At 41.9% G+C, this 17,463-nt stretch overlaps 1 protein-coding gene across 1 annotated transcript in view; it reads left to right on the forward strand.

Moving 5' to 3' along the window:
* PRORP (protein only RNase P catalytic subunit) overlaps positions 1-17,463 on the forward strand; it is a 160,285-nt gene that overhangs the window by 106,553 nt on the left and 36,269 nt on the right. The gene's annotated exons all lie outside the window — the stretch shown is intronic.

The raw sequence follows: 17,463 nt of genomic DNA on the forward strand, positions 1-17,463 counted from the left end.
ATAAAATGCAGGTATTTTTTTGCCAAGGAGTTTATAATCCTGTAAATACTCACATTTTTAATATGTAGACTATTTATAAGGGCCCCTAGAAATGTTTGATAAAAGAGCTAAAAAAATAAAAAAGAATTCATAGGTTAAGAAAACTACTTCTAGCTAAGGAGGCATCAAAGACTACTGTATGGAGACATTTGCATTTAATTTGGGTCTTGATGATTAGGTTAGGTCATGATAACTAGAGTTGGGAGTGAGTGGGAAGAAGAGGGGCTGATTCCATATCCAGACAACACTGCCCAAATAACACCATGTAGCAAAGTAGTACTTTGTAATACTTTGGAGATAGGGGTGAAGGATGCGAGAAAAATAAAGACTCTCACCTAACCTTATTCCCTATGATCGAACCTGTGGCAACTTTAATATGATAAGATTTGAAAAGAAATATGATATGTAAGGATCTGCCAAAGTAAACGAGGTAATTGCCTCCTCCACAACCACATCAAAATTACATCTAAACTACAGAACAACTATCATTCAGAACCACCTGAACTCTGGCTGAATTGAAGTCCTATAGCTACAGAATTAAAGAATTTAATTTTGTAGGAGGGTGCAGATGTGGAATGGGCTGGTCGCACACCCACATGTGGTAGATAAAAATCAGGAGGGATATCTTGGTTGCAGAGGTTCCCTCTGAGGAGCAAGCGGTCCCAGCCCCATGCCAAGTCCCCCAGCCCAGGGTCCCAGTACCAGGAAGATAAGTCCTCATAACTTCTGTCAGAGAAACCAGTGGGGATTGAGGCTAAGGGAGACCGAGGGCTCTTGGAGTCCTTGGCAGTTCCTCTTAAAGGGCCTGTGCATGGACTCACTCAATCTGAGCTCCAGCACTGGGGCAGCAGCTTGAAAGGAACTAGAGATGTATGGGAAGAAACTGAATTGTTTGGCATCAGGGCAAGAGCTGGGAGGGCAGCTTTCTCCCAGACAGAAGTGCTGGCAGAAGCCATTGTTCCTTTGTTGAGCCCTCCCACCCCTCACAGAGCTGACAGGTGGGCACCATATAGGATACTCCATCAACCTGGCTCACGCTGTTTACTCCACCCTGGTGATTATTCCCTGAGACTCCACCCCACCAATTTTTGGGCCCACCCAAGCTATTTCCAGTGGCTTTTCCATATGAACAGCCTGTCTTGGCTCATGTTTCAGAATTTCCTAAAATTTCTCAAACAAGCAGCATCTGACCTCAGCAAGCCCCATACCTCTCACTAAGTGGCCCCAGGCCTGGCACTAGCAGCAATAAGCCTTGGGTCACAGCTTGGCCTTGCCTGGGCACTTCCAAGCCCAGCTGAAGTAGAGCCATCTGCAGATGGCTTTGTAGCTCATGCCAAGTGGCTCCAGGCGGAATGCAGGCAGTGGCTGACATTGGCCTGTACCTCCCAGGAGGCCCCAGAGCCAACCTACCCAGTGGTCAGCTTCAGACCATGTCAAAGCACCACCACCAAACTACATCCACAAGCAACACACTCAAGGGGTAGACTTAGCAGATATCAGAGCCCAGCTGAAGTATGTCCTGCTCTGTGGGGACTTACAGCTGATCCTCCATGGTGGTTGGAGGTCAGTGGTCAGTAGCCAGTCCTACAGCTGACTGGCCTGGGAGTTAATCCCTCCCATTGACATGCTACTAGCAGTCAAGGCTCAACTACAAGAGGAGGATGTGCATAGCCCACAGAGAGGGTGCACCTCGAGTACACAGCTTGGGTGATCAGGAAGGCTGTGCCACTGGACCCTACAGAACACCTAGTACATTAGGCCACTTTACCAAGCCTGGGAGATGTAGCAGCTGTACCTAATATATAGAAACAAACACAGAGAGGCTGCCAAAATGAGGAGACAAAGAAACATCTCCCAAATGAAAGAACAGAACAAAATTCCAGAAAAAAGAACACACACCAAAACTAAACAAAAGGGAGACAAGCAATCTACTAGACCAGAGTTTAAAACACTGGCTGTAAGGATGCTCAATGAACTTAGGGAAAGAGTAAATGACCTTAGTGAAAATTTCAGCAAAGCTATAGGAAACATAAAAATGGAACTAGAAACCATAAAAAGGAACCAGTCAGAAATTACAATACATAAACTGAAATGAAGAATATAGTACAGGGAATCAGCAGTGGAGTAGATGAACAGAAGATCAAATCAGAGATTTGGAAGACAAGAATGCAAAAAAAAAAAAAAATCCAAGCAGAACAGCGAAAAGAAACAAGAATCAAAAAAAGAAAGAAAAAAAAGGATAGTGTAAGAAGCCTCTGGGACAATTTTAAGTGTACCAACGTTTGTATTGTTGGAGTGCCAGAAGGAGAAGAGAGAGAACAAGAAATGAAAAAGAAATAATAACAGAGTCCTAGTCAGTTTGGCTCAGTGGATAGAGCATCAGTCTATGGACTGAAGGGTCCCAGGTTTGATTATGGTCAAAGGCACCTACCTCAGTAGCAGACTCAGTCCTTGGCCCCAGTCAGAGTACGTACATGAGGAAACCAATAAATGTGTCTCTCTTCCTCTCTCCCCCTTCCTCCCTTCCAGTCTCTCTAAAAATCAAGGAAAAACATCCTGGGGTGAGGATAATAATAATAATTACAACAACAACTAAAGAAAACTTCCCTAGCCTGGTGAAGGAAATAGACATACAAGTCTAGGAAGCACTGAGTGTCCCAAAAAAGATGAACCCAAAGAGGGCCATATCAAGACACATCATAATTAAATACAAAAGGTTAAAGACAAGGAGAGAATCTTAAAGCAGCAAGAGAGAAGCAGTTAGCTATCTACAAGGGAGCTCGCATAAGACTGTCAGTTGATTACTCAACAGAAACTTTGCAGGCCAGATGGAAGTGGCATGAAATATTTAACAGGATGAAAAACAAGACCCTACAATCAAGATTACCCAGCAAATCTATCATTTAGAATTGAAGGTCAGATAAAGAGCTTCTCAGATAAGAAAAAGCTAAAGGAGTTCATCACCACCAAACCAATATTACAAGAAAAGTTAAAGGCTCTTCTTTAAAAATAGAAAAAGATTAAAAATATGAACAATAAAATGGCATTAAATACATATCTATCAACAATTGAATCTAAAAAATCCTATATAATAAAGAGGTAATATGAAAATCGACCATCACACCCTCGCACAAGATGGCCGCCACCAGGGGGTCACAAGATGGCCAGCCCATGTCATCACAGGATGGCTGCCACAAGATGGCCAGCAGGGGAGGGCAGTTAGGGGGGACCAGGCCTGCAGGGGAGGGCAGTTGGAAATGATCGGGCCGGCAGGGGAGCAGTTAGGCGTCGATCAGGCTGGGAGGAGAGTGGTTAGGCCAGTGATGGCGAACCTATGGCATGCGTGTCAGAGGTGACACGCGAACTCATTTTTTTGGTTGATTTTTCTTTGTTAAATGGCATTTAAATATATAAAATAAATATCAAAAATATAAGTCTTTGTTTTACTATGGTTACAAATATCAAAAAATTTCTATATGTGACACGGCACCAGAGTTAAGTTAAGGGTTTTTCAAAATGCTGACATGCCGAGCTCAAAAGGTTCGCCATCACTGGGTTAGGCGGTGATCAGGCTGGCAGGGGAGTGGTTAGGGGGTGATCAGGCTGGCAGGCAGAAGCAGTTAGGGGCAATCAGACAGGCAGGCAGGCGAGTGGTTGGGAGCCAGCAGTCCCAGATTGTGAGAGGGATGTCCCAGATTGGAGAGGGTGCAGGCTGGGCTGAGGGATGCCTCCCCACCCCCCTCCAGTGCACGAGTTTCGTGCACCAGGCCTCTAAAAAATAAAAATAAACACGCAAAACAGAAATAGAATTATAGATACAGAGAACATTTTGATGGTTGCCAGATGGGATGGGGGTTAAGAAGATGGGTAAAAAAGGTGAAGGGATTAAAAGTACAAATTGGTTGCTACAGAATGGTCATAGGGATAAGTACAGCATAGGGGATATAGTTAATAATATAATAACTATGTATGGTGTCAGATGGGTATGATATTTAGCTGGATGATCACTCAGTAAGTTATGTAATATCTAATCACTGGTGTGTACACATGACTAATACAATAATGTATGTCAACTGTAATTGAAAAATAAATAAATGATTTTAAAAATAAAATAATAATCCTATATAATAAAAGCCCAGCGACCGAACAGTGGAATGACCAGAACGACCAGTCGACCGGTCATTATGATGCACACAGTGACCACCAGGGGGTAGATGCTCAATGCAAGAGCTGCCCCTGGTGGTCAGTGCGCTCCCACAGTAGGAACACTGCTTGGCTGACCAGGATGAGCGGTGCACCCACAGTGGTGGTAGCGGCTCAGAGGGCGGGACCACAGCTGCTTGGCTGACCAGGATGAGCTGTGCGCCCACAGCACAGTGGGCCATTCTTCACAGGCCACACACCCCATCAGTGCACTGGGACTCTAGTAATAATAATGAAAGAAGAACCCAGCTCCCCCCCCCCCCCAAAGATATTTAATACCCAGTTAAGGATAGTTGGTTACCCTGGCCAGTTTGGCTCAGTGGATAGAGCATCGGTCTGTGGCCTGGAGGGTCTCATGTTCCAGCTTCGATTCCCGTCAAGGGCACATGCTCAGGTGGTGGGCTTGATCCCATTGAGGGGCATGTGGGAGGCAGCCAATCAGTGATTCTTTCTCATCATTGATGTTTCCCTCTCTCTCTTTCTCTCTTTCTCTCTCTCTCTCTCTCTGAAATCAATAGAAATACATTTTAAAAAAGAAAAGAATAGTTGGTTAAACAAACCAGAAATATTCTCATCATCCTCTTAATATCATTGGTCAGACTTCTTTTTTTAATTATAAAAAACTAGAGGCCCAGTGCACGAAACTCATGCACTGGGCGGGGGGGGGGGGGGTGTCCCTCAGCCCAGCCTGCACCCTCTCCAATCTGGAATCCCTCTCACAATCCAGGACTGCTGGCTCCCAACCACTCACCTGCCTGCCTGCTTGATTGCCCCTAACTGCTTCTGCCTGCCGTAACCGGTTTGGCTCAGTGGATAGAGCGTTGGCCTGCGGACTCAAGGTTCCCAGGTTCGATTCCAGTCAAGGGCATGTACCTTGGTTGCGGGCACATCCCCAATGGGGGGTGTGCAGGAGGCAGCTGATCGATGTTTCTGTCATCAATGTTTCTGACTATCCCTCTTCCTTACTCTCTGAAAAAAAAAAAATCAATAACTGCTTCTGCCTGCCAGCCTGATCACCCCCTAACCACTCCCCTGCCAACCTGATTGACGCTTAACTGCTCTCCTGCCAGCCCGGTTGCCCCCAACTGCCCTCCCCTGCTGGTCTGGTCACCCCTAACTGCCCTCCCCTGCTGGCTATCTTGTGGCTGTGGGTGCTGCCATTTTTGAAGGTGTGGCAGTCATTAGCATATTCCCTCCTTATTGGCTGTGGGCACCACCATCTTTGAGGGCAGGACAATCAATTAGCATATTCCCTCCTTATTGGCTGTGGGCACCACCATCTTTGAGGGCAGGACAGTCAGTTAGCACATTCCCTCCTTATTGGCTGTGGGCACTGCCATCTTTGCGATGGCATGGGTGTCAATTAGCATATTCCCTCTTTATTAGATAGGATAGTTTTAATGGATTCCAATTACTTATCTTAAAAGCCATGTTATGACAAAACAACATATTTGTATAATGTCCTTTTGGGAGCATGAAAATTATATGTGGCTTGGGATACCTTTACTCAGGCTTTCCTCCCTTGCACCTATAAATCTGAGTCAGTCTGCTTGCTTTTGATGTTCTTCCTCTTTCATCCGGTGTATTCCTAGATTAAACCCACTGGTCAGTAAAGATGAATCCCACCAAAAATAAGAGAGTCTTTTTACTTCTTATGGGGACTTTCTTCTCTTTGGATAGTCTTAATTTGTATCTTATAGCGAAATGAAATAAATGACAATTGGGCATATTAGAAACATTTCTGAAAATTCTCGTTCAAAATTATAAATTCCTTTTTTCTTCATTGTTTATAGTTATGTTTGTGTAATTTAACGACTTTAAGTCATAAGCCCTAGCTTTACAATATTAATTTTTAAAAGATAATAACAAGCCAATTGAGTATTATTGCCTTTCCTTATGTGATAATGAAAAAATATAACTTGCAGCTTTAATAAGTGTGTGTATTTAAAAGGGCATGGAGATGTTAGCCTGTAGTATGCCAGACTTTTCAGTTATTTCTCCCCATTAAAAATTAAGACCAGCCCAAACCGGTTTGGATCAGTGGATGGAGCGTCGGCCTGCGGACTGAAGGGTCCCGGGTTCGGTTCCGGTCAAGGGCATGTACCTGGGTTACGGGCACATCCCCAGTGGGGGATGTGCAGGAGGTGGCTGATCGATGTTTCTCTCTCATCAATGTTTCTGACTCTCTATCTCTCTCCCTTCCTCTCTGTAAAAAATCAATAAAATGTATTTAAAAAAAAAAAATTAAGACCATGGTTCTTACATGTACTGTAGATGGCAGTGCTTATATGTGGAAAATATAAGTTTATGTAAGAGATTTGAGAATGACTCTTAAATGAGTAAGGTTCAATCGAAATGTTCTTTGCTGATTTTTTCTCATACTCTGGATTTTTTAAAAGCAATCATAAACTTTCTTTTTCACTCATGTTTCTGTTCAACTTTCTGACACCATCATCTCCCCACCTTCCCCCACCCCACTTTTGTTTCAGAAATCACGTTATACAACCATTTTCTCTTTAGATGGCAGTGATTGGAAACTAGGTGATTACTCACATGATAGGATTCTGTGTAAAGTTCTGTGCATTTTTTCTCAAGCAGGTTGAGTGTCAGATGGCATTGTTATAAATTCTGATAGGGACAGTGAAAGCACTGTCATACGTTTTAAAAACATCTTCATTACTGCTGTGGTTGGTGTGGGTCAGTGATTAGAACATCGGCCTGAGCACCGAAGGGTTGAGGGTTCTATTCCCAGCCCCAGTTGGGGCACATGTGGAAGGCAACCAATCAGTGTGTTTCTCTCACATTGATGTTTCTCTCTCTCTCTCTCTCTCTCTCTCTCTCTCTCTCTCTCTCTCTCCCCTCTCCCTCCCTCCCTCCCTCTCACTTTCAATGGAAAAAAATATCCTTGGGTGAGGATTAACAACAACAACAACAAAAAAACAACACCTTCATTACGGTACTAATCTACACTTCTAAGCTTGATTATGTCTATCTTTGTATAGAAGAGAGTAGCTCATTTAGGAATGCCAAAAGCTCTCTCGTCTCCCTAAACCTTGGAATTTTTCTGTGGTATTAATTATAAATATTTATTGAGTACTAATTATATGCTAGGCACTGAGCTGGGTAGGCATCCTGCATTATGTACATGAAAGGACATGTTACTGTCAGACACCCCTTCCCGAGTATAATAAAGGTGTGGTAATTCCTACAACAGAGGCATGTAGAAGATACAGTAAGACATAAAACAAGAATAGATGGCTGTGGCAGACATCAATAACAAGCATACTTTACTTCCAAATCTGCTGGCCTCAAATTTTTTCACAACACAGCACTTGAGAAAGCTGCTATTGTTCAGTGAACAAAGTCATGCAAGAAGAAGCCTATTTCCTATCCATGACATACTGGGAGAAGTGACTAAGAGTCTGCCTAGAAGTGGTATACTAGTACATTATGCCACCAATTGTGTAAAGAATGGGAAAGAAAACACACACGCACTTATTTGTTCTTGTGTCTCTAAAAGGCTACCCAAGAAATGGAATACCCTTTGCTTTCTTTTTTTTTTAAACATTTTTATTGATTTCAGAGAGGAAGGGAGAGAGGCAGAGAGATAGAAGCATCAATGATGAGAGAGAATGCCTCCTGCACACCCCCCACTGGGAATTGGCCCACAACCTGAGCATGTGCCCTTGACCAGAGTCGAACCCGGACCCTTCAGTCCACAGGCTGACATTCTGTCCACTGAGCCAAATCAGCTAGGGCTATTCTTTGCTTTCTTTTGCAGTTTGAATCATGTGACTTTATTACCCACACAAAAATAAAGTAAAGCTTTACTTCCTTGGTATATCACATTACCACATCTGAGGAGAATATATACCAGTTGTCTTTTATTTGGTAGGTTGTGTAACCTACTAAACTAAACATACATTGGATAGGATATTGCTAAGGATCACTGAAGTAACATTTTTTGTTTTGGTTACAGGGAAGTTCCCATTTATTTTTCATAGCTCTCAACTAGCATATCCTCAGAAACATCAAGTGGCTGGGAGTGGGAGTGGTTCCTCCCATAGAAGCCAAGTGTAGATTTTTTTTTTAATACAGCGAAGAGCTATGTGTTTGGTTTTTATCTGGTTTTGTTGTTTTAATGGAAATTACAGATGGCGTGTGCCAAATAACCCTGGCAGAAAAAAATATCGTTCAGTAAGTCCCTTCACATTGCTCAGAATTTAGAGCAACTTGGCTGATTTCCTTGGCAAGATGAATTGTTTGTGATATACCATTGGAGGATCATAATAGGAGTTTGACTCAATGTAGAGGTTTCAACTCTCTTGAAATAAATAAAAAATACTGGGAATGTGAAAAGAAATCCTATAGAGTCAGCCATAGCCCATGTCCTTAGAAATTCTGTATGTGTTTCTGAATCATGTAAAGATGATACTGAGGGTTGTAAAGAAACAGAACTTAGGTCAAGTTGAAACTTGATAAATAGAACAGAATGAAAATCAAGTATAGGACTAGTATGTTATCTATATCTATATCTATATATATAAAAGCCTAATATGCAAAGTGTCCCCTCGGGCGTTTGACCAACTGGGAGTTTGATCACTTATTATGACATGCACTGACCACTAGGGGGTGGCGCGGAATGAAGGAAGGCCCTGGTCAGCAGCTGGCAGCCTCTAGGGACCCTACCCGTGCACAAATTTTGTGCACTGGGCCTCTAGTCTATTTTACATACGTGCCTATTGGCCAAAGCACAAAATGATCAGTAGACATTAACTGGATAGTTAATTTTTATCAACTCGGTTTCTATTAATCGGATAATTAAAAACAGCTAACATAGTAGCATCTAAAGTTTAAAGATCAGCTCTGCAGTATTTATCTCACTTGTTCATGTGTTCATGAATTTATTTTGGGGGTGGGGTTCATGTTATAATGAAAATCATATCTCTGGTTTCTACTTCCCTATATGGTTATTGCCATGTAGATGCTTTTGATAGGTAAAAAGCAATTGAGTGAACTTTTCTTGACATACTAAGCATGTTAATTAAGCAGAAAATCTCCATCAGTGTTAACATGGTCTTTCCACTACTTTTTATTTTATAACTTTAGTTCAGCCCTTAATTAGTCCATGCCAGAGCCCAGAAACCTGGCAAGTCCAAATTGGTTCTGTCATCCCTTCCTTCTCCTCTACCATAACAGGTAGGAATTCTATTCCAAGGGTTTGGATTTTTTGATTCGCTCAATCTCTTCCAAGTGTAAGAAATTCTGCTCTAATATATACTTCATCTCTTTCTCTTCTCTCAAACTTCTATTTTCCCTTTTCCTTTCATTAATTCATTCACTCATTCAGCAAATATGTATTGACAGTGTTAAGCATTAGGTCCTATTCTTGGTGCCAGAGATACAAAAGTGAACCAAACAGAGAAAACATCTTCCCCTCATGGAGCTCACGTTGTTTTTACTACGTACCTACCATCAGGGCTGCTGCAGTGCATGACTCAGCTGGGGGCCTCTCAGGTTGTGGTCTGTGTGCATATTGTCCCTACAGCTGTGCAGTGCACAGCCAACTCAGCTCTATGTAGTGCTCCTGTCTACTATGCTTAATTTGGATTTTTGCCAAAATGAATTTCTTATAAAGTCATTCAGTTGTCACGTTCCAACAACTGCCAGAGTGCAACCCCCTCCTTTAAGGAAAACATACAGTCCTCTCCATGGGCTGGAAGATGATTTTGTAGAGAAACCAACCTTTGTCTTTTCCTAGACTACCTGTGTCAAGCTGCTCTAATATTCACTTATTGTTTCTCTTTTTACCTTCAGTAGTAATTGAAGGATTTTTTTCTTTACCTTTGAGGAGTTCTGTAATTGTTTCTTTTATCTTTTTTCTTTGCATAGTAAAACATGGGGTGTTTTTCCTAGTTTCTTTTCCTTTACAATGACTACAACATCTTTTTTTTTTACCCCTGAGCTATGCAGTGGTTTCCACCTTGATTTGTGGTCAGTAAATATGTAGTTTGTAAGAAGTCTGTGCCCTATATTTTGAAGACAAAGTTTACATTTCATGTATTTATTAGGAAGAGAGATTTGGAAAAAGAATAGCATTGGATTTCATTATACTATTATCTTGCCTTGTGACACTATTGAGTTCTAAGTTCTTTAAAGCTCAGGTTTTCCTATGATCAAAATATGAAGCTAAAAATATCAATTAATAATACCCCCACTTCCAATCTGGAAAATCTCTGTGAATTTATATAAAAATGGTATCATGTCAACACTCATTTGAATGAAATGTGTGTTTGAAGAGAGCAATTCTTTGTGCATGTAAGGTTGGAAAAACTGAGAAGTATGTTTATTTGCACGTCGTTATAGTTAAAATCAGATGGAAAGGTTTAGAGATTGTGCAATCCGGGAATGTTTTCTACCCACAAATTCCCTAGCTATGTCCTTCACATTCATTATCAATTAGGCCCAAGAATATTTGGATTCAAATCTGCTTTGGAAACTAATTCTTCCCAAATATTTTGTTTCCTACATCTTTACTAACATGATCAACAGCATCAGGTATCAACTCCACCAACAACTTTCCTCTCTGAGGCCCTTGTTTGCTTGTTCTTTAATCTTTTCCATACCAGCCTCTTAAAACTTTATCTCTGCTGCAAATCTCCTCTTTTATAGACCAACTAGAGGCCCAGTGCACAAAATTCATACATTGGTAGGGCTCCCTAGCAGCTGCTGGCTGCCCGTCGGGGCCTCCCTTCCCTCGGCCGCCTACCGCCGGCCAGGGCCTCCTTCCCTACTCCCAGCTGCCTGCTGCTGCTGCTGGCCAGGGCCTCCCTCCTTTCCACCAGCCGGCCCTGGCCCTGCCCCCGCTCCCTGATCGAACTCCTGGGAAGAACTATGGTCGAGGGGACAATTTGCATACTATGCTTTTATTATATAGAACTAGAGGCTTGGCGCATGAAATTTGTGCGCGGGTACGGTCCCTAGGCCTAGACTGTGATCAGGTCCATGTTCCCTGGCTGCCGGCAGCCGACTGCGCCCCCCACTGTCACCCCCCAGGTTCCCAGTTTGCCATAGGGTGATCAGAGCCCAACGGCCATGGGAGGGCGGGAGACCAAGAGGTTGGCCAGTCCCGCCCACTTGTGGCCCCATCCCCCACTGCGGGTCGCCCTCTGTGTGTGGGTGACTGGTGTGGGGGGGGACTGAGGCAGGGGCCTTGGCCTGGTGCTGCCCGCATCCCCCGCCACCCACCCCCGGTTCCCCATCCGCCATCGGACGATCAGAGCCTGACAGCTGGAGGAGGGACCGAGAGGTCGGCCGTCCCCACCCACTCACCGGCCCCACCCCTGCTTCAGGTCGCCCTCTGTGTGTGGGGCTACCGGCGGAACGGGGGCCTTGGCCTGGCACCGCCCGCATCCCCTGCCACCCACCCCTGGGTCCCCGTTCGCCATTGGGCAATCGGAGCCTGCCGGCCAGGGAAAGGGACCAAGAGGTGGTCAGTGCAACTCATAGTGACTGGTGAAGTGGTCATTCTGGTCATTCTGCCATTATGGTCACTGGGCTTTTATTATATAGAATGAAGGACCTTTGTTTTAAATATTTTTTGGAATATGCTAATTATATGTAAGAAACAAGGGTTCCCATTCTCCCCTAGCTTGCTTCCCTCTTGGCACTTTACTTGATTTATCATTCTTAGGCTTCAAACGTAGTTAATTCTCCCTGACCCTTCCTCTTTCAGTTCTTGTCCCCTATTTTTAATATTTCATAACTAAATGCTGTAACTTTGGGCAACTTAACACATATTTTCATTGTGTTGACAGTCTTCAACATTATCAGTGTCTTCTGTACCTTTTATACTAGGCACTTTTATATACAGTGTCTCATTTAATTCTCACAATGGTTACATAATTAGTGGTATTCCCTTCTTAAGCTCAGAAAAAGTAAAGTAACTTGTCTCATAGCTAATAGATGGCAAAGCCACAGGCTTAACATATCTCATTCCAAAATCCATGTTCTTCCTTCTGTAAAACACTGTTCTATCTTTATATTTCAACCTATTAATCTACCCCCTCTTTTTTGAAATATCACTCTAGGCTTTTTGTGACATGATTTTCAGGACTTCCATTGCTTTAATCATTAACTCATAAACAGCTCGTTTGCTCTAGTCTCTCTCCTCCTCATCTAAACTTCCCAAATAGCTGGGATACACTTTCTTTCTTGCTACCTATTTACTCCTAACCCCTGAACCTACTGAAGGTCTGGCTTAGCCCCCATCACTTGCATTGAAACCCATCTTTCTAAGACTATCAGTAATTTCTTAATTTCCAACTCTGATGGACTTATTTTTGTGCCTTAGTCTCTTTGGGTTACGATACCAAAAATACCATAGCCTGGTGGCTTATAAACAACAAACATTTATTCTCACAGTTCTGGAGTCTGGGAAGTCCAAGATCATGGCACCACAGATTCAGCATCTGATGAGGGCTTGATTCTTCATTCATAAATAGCCATCTTTTCACTGTTACTTCACCTGGCAGAATGGGTGAGAAAGTTTCTGGGGCCTACTAAGGGCACTAATTTTATTCCTGGGGATGGGAAGTGGTGACCTTGCAGAGTCCCCACTTCCAGATACTATCACATACCACAGGTTTTAACATATGAATGCCGGGGGAGGGGGAGTGACACACATAAACATTCAGACCCTTTCTCTGCATTTAATAATGTATTATTATTTTCTTCTTGAAAATCTGTCTTTGATTTCTGTGAGTCTGTACTCTTATCCTTTTCATTATACTCTGATGATTCCTTGTTATCTCTGACTTATTTTTTAGCCCCCTTCCTCCTCTTCCTACTTAAATGCTCGTATTCCCTGAGGCTCTGTCTTAGGCCTCTCTTTATATGCTGTCAAATTCCAAATCTACATCTCTACATTGACACATACTGGAAACTAAGGATGTCCAAAACTGAACTCAGCCCTTTTCTCCCAGACCTCTATACTACAGATAGTACCACCACCATTTGTCCAGCCAGCCAACCTGGAAACCTGGGAATGATCTGTGACTCGCCATAACCCCCACATCCAATCATTCACTGAGTCTTCCCAGTTTTTCCTCCTAATTATTTCTCAATCAATTATCTTCTCTTCCTCAATTCCATTGTCTTGTCATCAGATCCTTATTAGCATCTGCTTAAATATAGGATGGGGCAAAAATAGGTTTACAGTTGTATGTGAAATACAATTTATTCTTATATTATTTTTTTATTATTGTTTTATTTTCCATATGAACAACTGTAAACCTCTTGCTCCACCCTGTACATACAATACCCTCTCAACTGGTATTTTCATCTCCAGTTTTGTTTCTTTCAAATCTATTCTATTTCACAGGCAAAAATAAAAATAACGCCTTAGCTGGTTTGGCTCAGTGGATACAGCATCAGCCTGCAGACTGAAGGGTCCCAGGTTCGATTCCAGTCAAGGGCACATGCCCGGGGTTGCGGGCTCGAACCCCAGTAGGGGGCGTGCATGAGGCAGTTGGTCAATGACCCTCTCTTATCATTGATGTTTCTCTCCCTCTTCCTTCCTCTCTGAAATCAATAAAATTAAAAAAAAAAAAAAACATAACTCTGCAAATTCAATAGATTTACAGTTCATGTTTTGACCAGGGAAATATCTGAATCTATTAAACGATTATTTTGGTAACTGATGTTTTTTGTTTGTTTCCCTTTCCTGACTTCCGCCCCAGGCCCCTCCTGCCCCGCTGCCTGCGTCTGCTCTGGCTGCCAGAGCCGCTGCGCCAGCTCATGCAGGCCCCCCCTGTGTCTGTCTCCGTCTCCACTCCGTGCCTCACCTGCACGCACAACCTCCTCCTTTTTGGTTGTGACCCATTATGGTGTCCTGGCCTAATTTGCATATTACCTGTTTTTATATAGATAGATAGATATCCCAACTCTTTTCATGAAGAAATCTTAATTCTCTGAATCTTAATCTTTTAGGGTATATCAAAACTGTATATAAATGTGCTGTATTTTTTGTGCTTTCGTAGCCTAACTATGCAGTCATTTACAGCTTACTGAGCCCTTTCATAGATAGTACCTGATTTTATCCTCATATATCCCTATGGAGTAAATAGTTCTATTTTTGTCATTTTACATATGAAGAAACTAGCTTAGAAGCTAAGTGATTTGCCCAGAGGTAACAGCTCTCTATTAATACACTAAACCCATATCCTGTGCTTTTTTTCAGAGATGTTCTACTTCCTTGAAAACAAACAGTATTTTTTCAAAGCAAATTATCAAATTGGAGCCCCTTTTCTTCTCAGCATTTTAATGCCAGCTTGGCAGCATATTATGTGTTGGTCAGATTGGGCAATGAGTGAATGAAGAACAAGAACAGACTATATACTAGTAATTTATGCTATGGACTGAATTGTGCGTAAGCCCCCTCCTCTCCCCAATACTTATGTTGAAGCCCTAACCCAGTGTGGTGGTATTTAGAAATTATTGTCCCCAAGTGCAGTATATTCTAGAACAGGGGTGGGGAACTTTTCTTCTGCTAAGGGCCATTTGGATATTTATAACATCATTCATGGGTCATACAAAATTATCAGCTTAAAAATTATCCTGCTATATTTGGTCAAACATTTAATTAACTCACCCCTAATACCTTGTCAGGGCCAGACCAAGTGGTTTTGGGCTGGAAGTTCCACCTCTGTTCTAGAATATATTCTAGTATTAGGTGCCTTGTCTGTGACTTATAAACAGGATTCTTGTCCCTTTGATAGGTGACAGATACATGACACATTATTTCTTCTGCATTTCCAACATTGCCTATTAGAAGTATAAATAAAGCCATAGCAGAGTCATGCCGACATCTCAGTGGCATGTCATGTAGAAACAAGTTCCCCACTTATAGGAATTGTCTTGCCTTGTCCAACTAAAGAAAAGCGAGGATCTTCTATGCTGGCCTCTATTAAAAAAAAACACACACATTAGAAAAGAGTTTGAAACAGAGTGCTTGATAGGATTGTTGTGCAGACTGGCCTAGAGTTCTTGGTTCATAAATCATTTCACTACCACCATAGTTACTACTCAAACAATTTCCCTGCATTCTGCATACACACATTCTAATTTTAGCATCCTTTAAAAATGTTGTGGCTACTACTTCCTGCATAGTGGTCAGCTTTTAACCCATTATTTTCTTTGTTTTCAAACTTACCCAGGTGAGTTTTCTCTATTTACCTGTTTCTATTTTGGAAAATCATTCTTTAAAAACAGGTTATTTTCTTTACTTGTTTATTCCCATTCTTAGATGTATGTGTGTGTGTGTGTGTGTGTGTGTGTGTGAGAGAGAGAGAGAGAGAGAGAGAGAGAGAGAGAGAGAGAGAGAGGGAGAGAGAGATATCACAGACATTTCCTAGGCAACCAATGTATTTTGAGACAGCAAACAATCTTAGGGTTAGCTGTGGTACCACCTACATTTTAGGGGTATCATTTTCTATGCTGTATTATATATATGCACATATTAGAGGAGAACCCAAAATTTAGTTCAAATAAATGTCCTTGACCTAGCATATAATGAATAGACTGGAACCCCTTGCTTTTTTAAAAAAAATATATATCCTTATTGATTTCAGAGAGGAAGGGAGAGGGAAAGAGAGATAGAAACATCAATGATGAGAGAGAATCATTGATTGGCTGCTTCCTACACGACCCCTACTGGGGATCAAGCCCGTAACCCAGACATGTGCCCTTGACTGGAATCGAACCTGGGACCCTCCAGTCCGCAGGCTGACGCTCTATCTACTGAGCCAAACCAATTAGGGCTCCCCTTGCTTTTTTACTCTTCAACATATCCAGAGGTCTTAGTAATTTGGGGACTATTAGGTTAATTAGAAATTAATGTATTCACCTTATGGTAGAGACCAGCCGTGGGCAAACTACGGCCCGCGGGCCAGATCCGGCCCGTTTAAAATGAATAAAACTAAAAAAAAAAAAAAGACTGTACCCTTTTATGTAATGATGTTTACTTTGAATTTATATTAGTTCACACAAACACTCCATCCATGCTTTTGTTCCGGCCCTCCAGTCCAGTTTAAGAACCCATTGTGGCCCTCGAGTCAAAAAGTTTGCCCACCCCTGGTATAGACACAATTTTGATGAAATCTGAAAATACCACTTCTTCCAAGCTAGGTGTATATTTACAAAATAGGATAAAGTGCCTTAGGAAGTATATTTTTACATTAGATTTTAAAATTAGGAACATTTAAAAAATTCTCTTATTTTCTTCTTCAAGGCATTGGGCATTTTATTGTTTATTTATTTTTTAAATGTATTTTTATTAATTTCAGAAAGGAAGGAAAAGGGAGAGAGAGCGATAGAAACATCAACGATGAGAGAGAATCATTGATCGGCTGCCTCCTGCACGTTCCCCACTGGGGATTGAGCCTGCAACCTGGGCATGTGCCCTTGACCGGAATCGAAGCTGGGACCCTTTAGTCTGCAGGTCGATGCTCTATCTACTGAGTCAAACCGGCTAGGGCAAATCTCTTAAAAAATATTGAAAATTATGGCTGCACTATTAATGCAAGAAATTGTTAATTTGGAGATCTCGCATGTGGTCTCGAGTTTTTTAATTTTTTATTTTTTGGTTTGTTTTTGACACATGTCAATTTTATATTGAATGAAAATAAAAGCAAACTTTGACCTTCCATGCCTCATCCTGACTCAGAGGAATCCTTAGGAAGGGGTTGACATCAAAGAGATCTGGATAAAAATTCTGACTGTCACTTACTAGCTAGATCACCTTGGTCAAATAACTTCATGCTCAGACATTTCAGTTAACACTCTAAAACAAAATTTCTATCTCCTCCTTACTCAGGCCTGTTCTTTCTGTTTCCTTTGGTTTGATGGTACCACTCTCCATCCTGTAATCCAAGCCAGCAGTTCCAGATATATTTACCTCCTTATTCTCTACATTCACTAAGGTGACAAATCCTGCCAATATTGCTTTCTAAGTCAATCCCTCTAATCCTTCATTGTCTAACATAGTAGTCACTAGTCAGTGGGGCTATTGAGTACTTGATATGTAGCTAACCAAATGGAGATGTGCTGTGTATGAGATACATACCAACTCTTAAAGAATTAGTATAAAAAAGGAATAAGAACTATCACATGAGTAATTTTTGTATTAATTTCATGTTGAAATAATATTTTTGATATGGTGGT

Source organism: Myotis nattereri, assembly GCF_964212035.1.
Source record: "Myotis nattereri genome assembly, chromosome: 1".
NCBI lineage: Eukaryota > Metazoa > Chordata > Mammalia > Chiroptera > Vespertilionidae > Myotis > Myotis nattereri.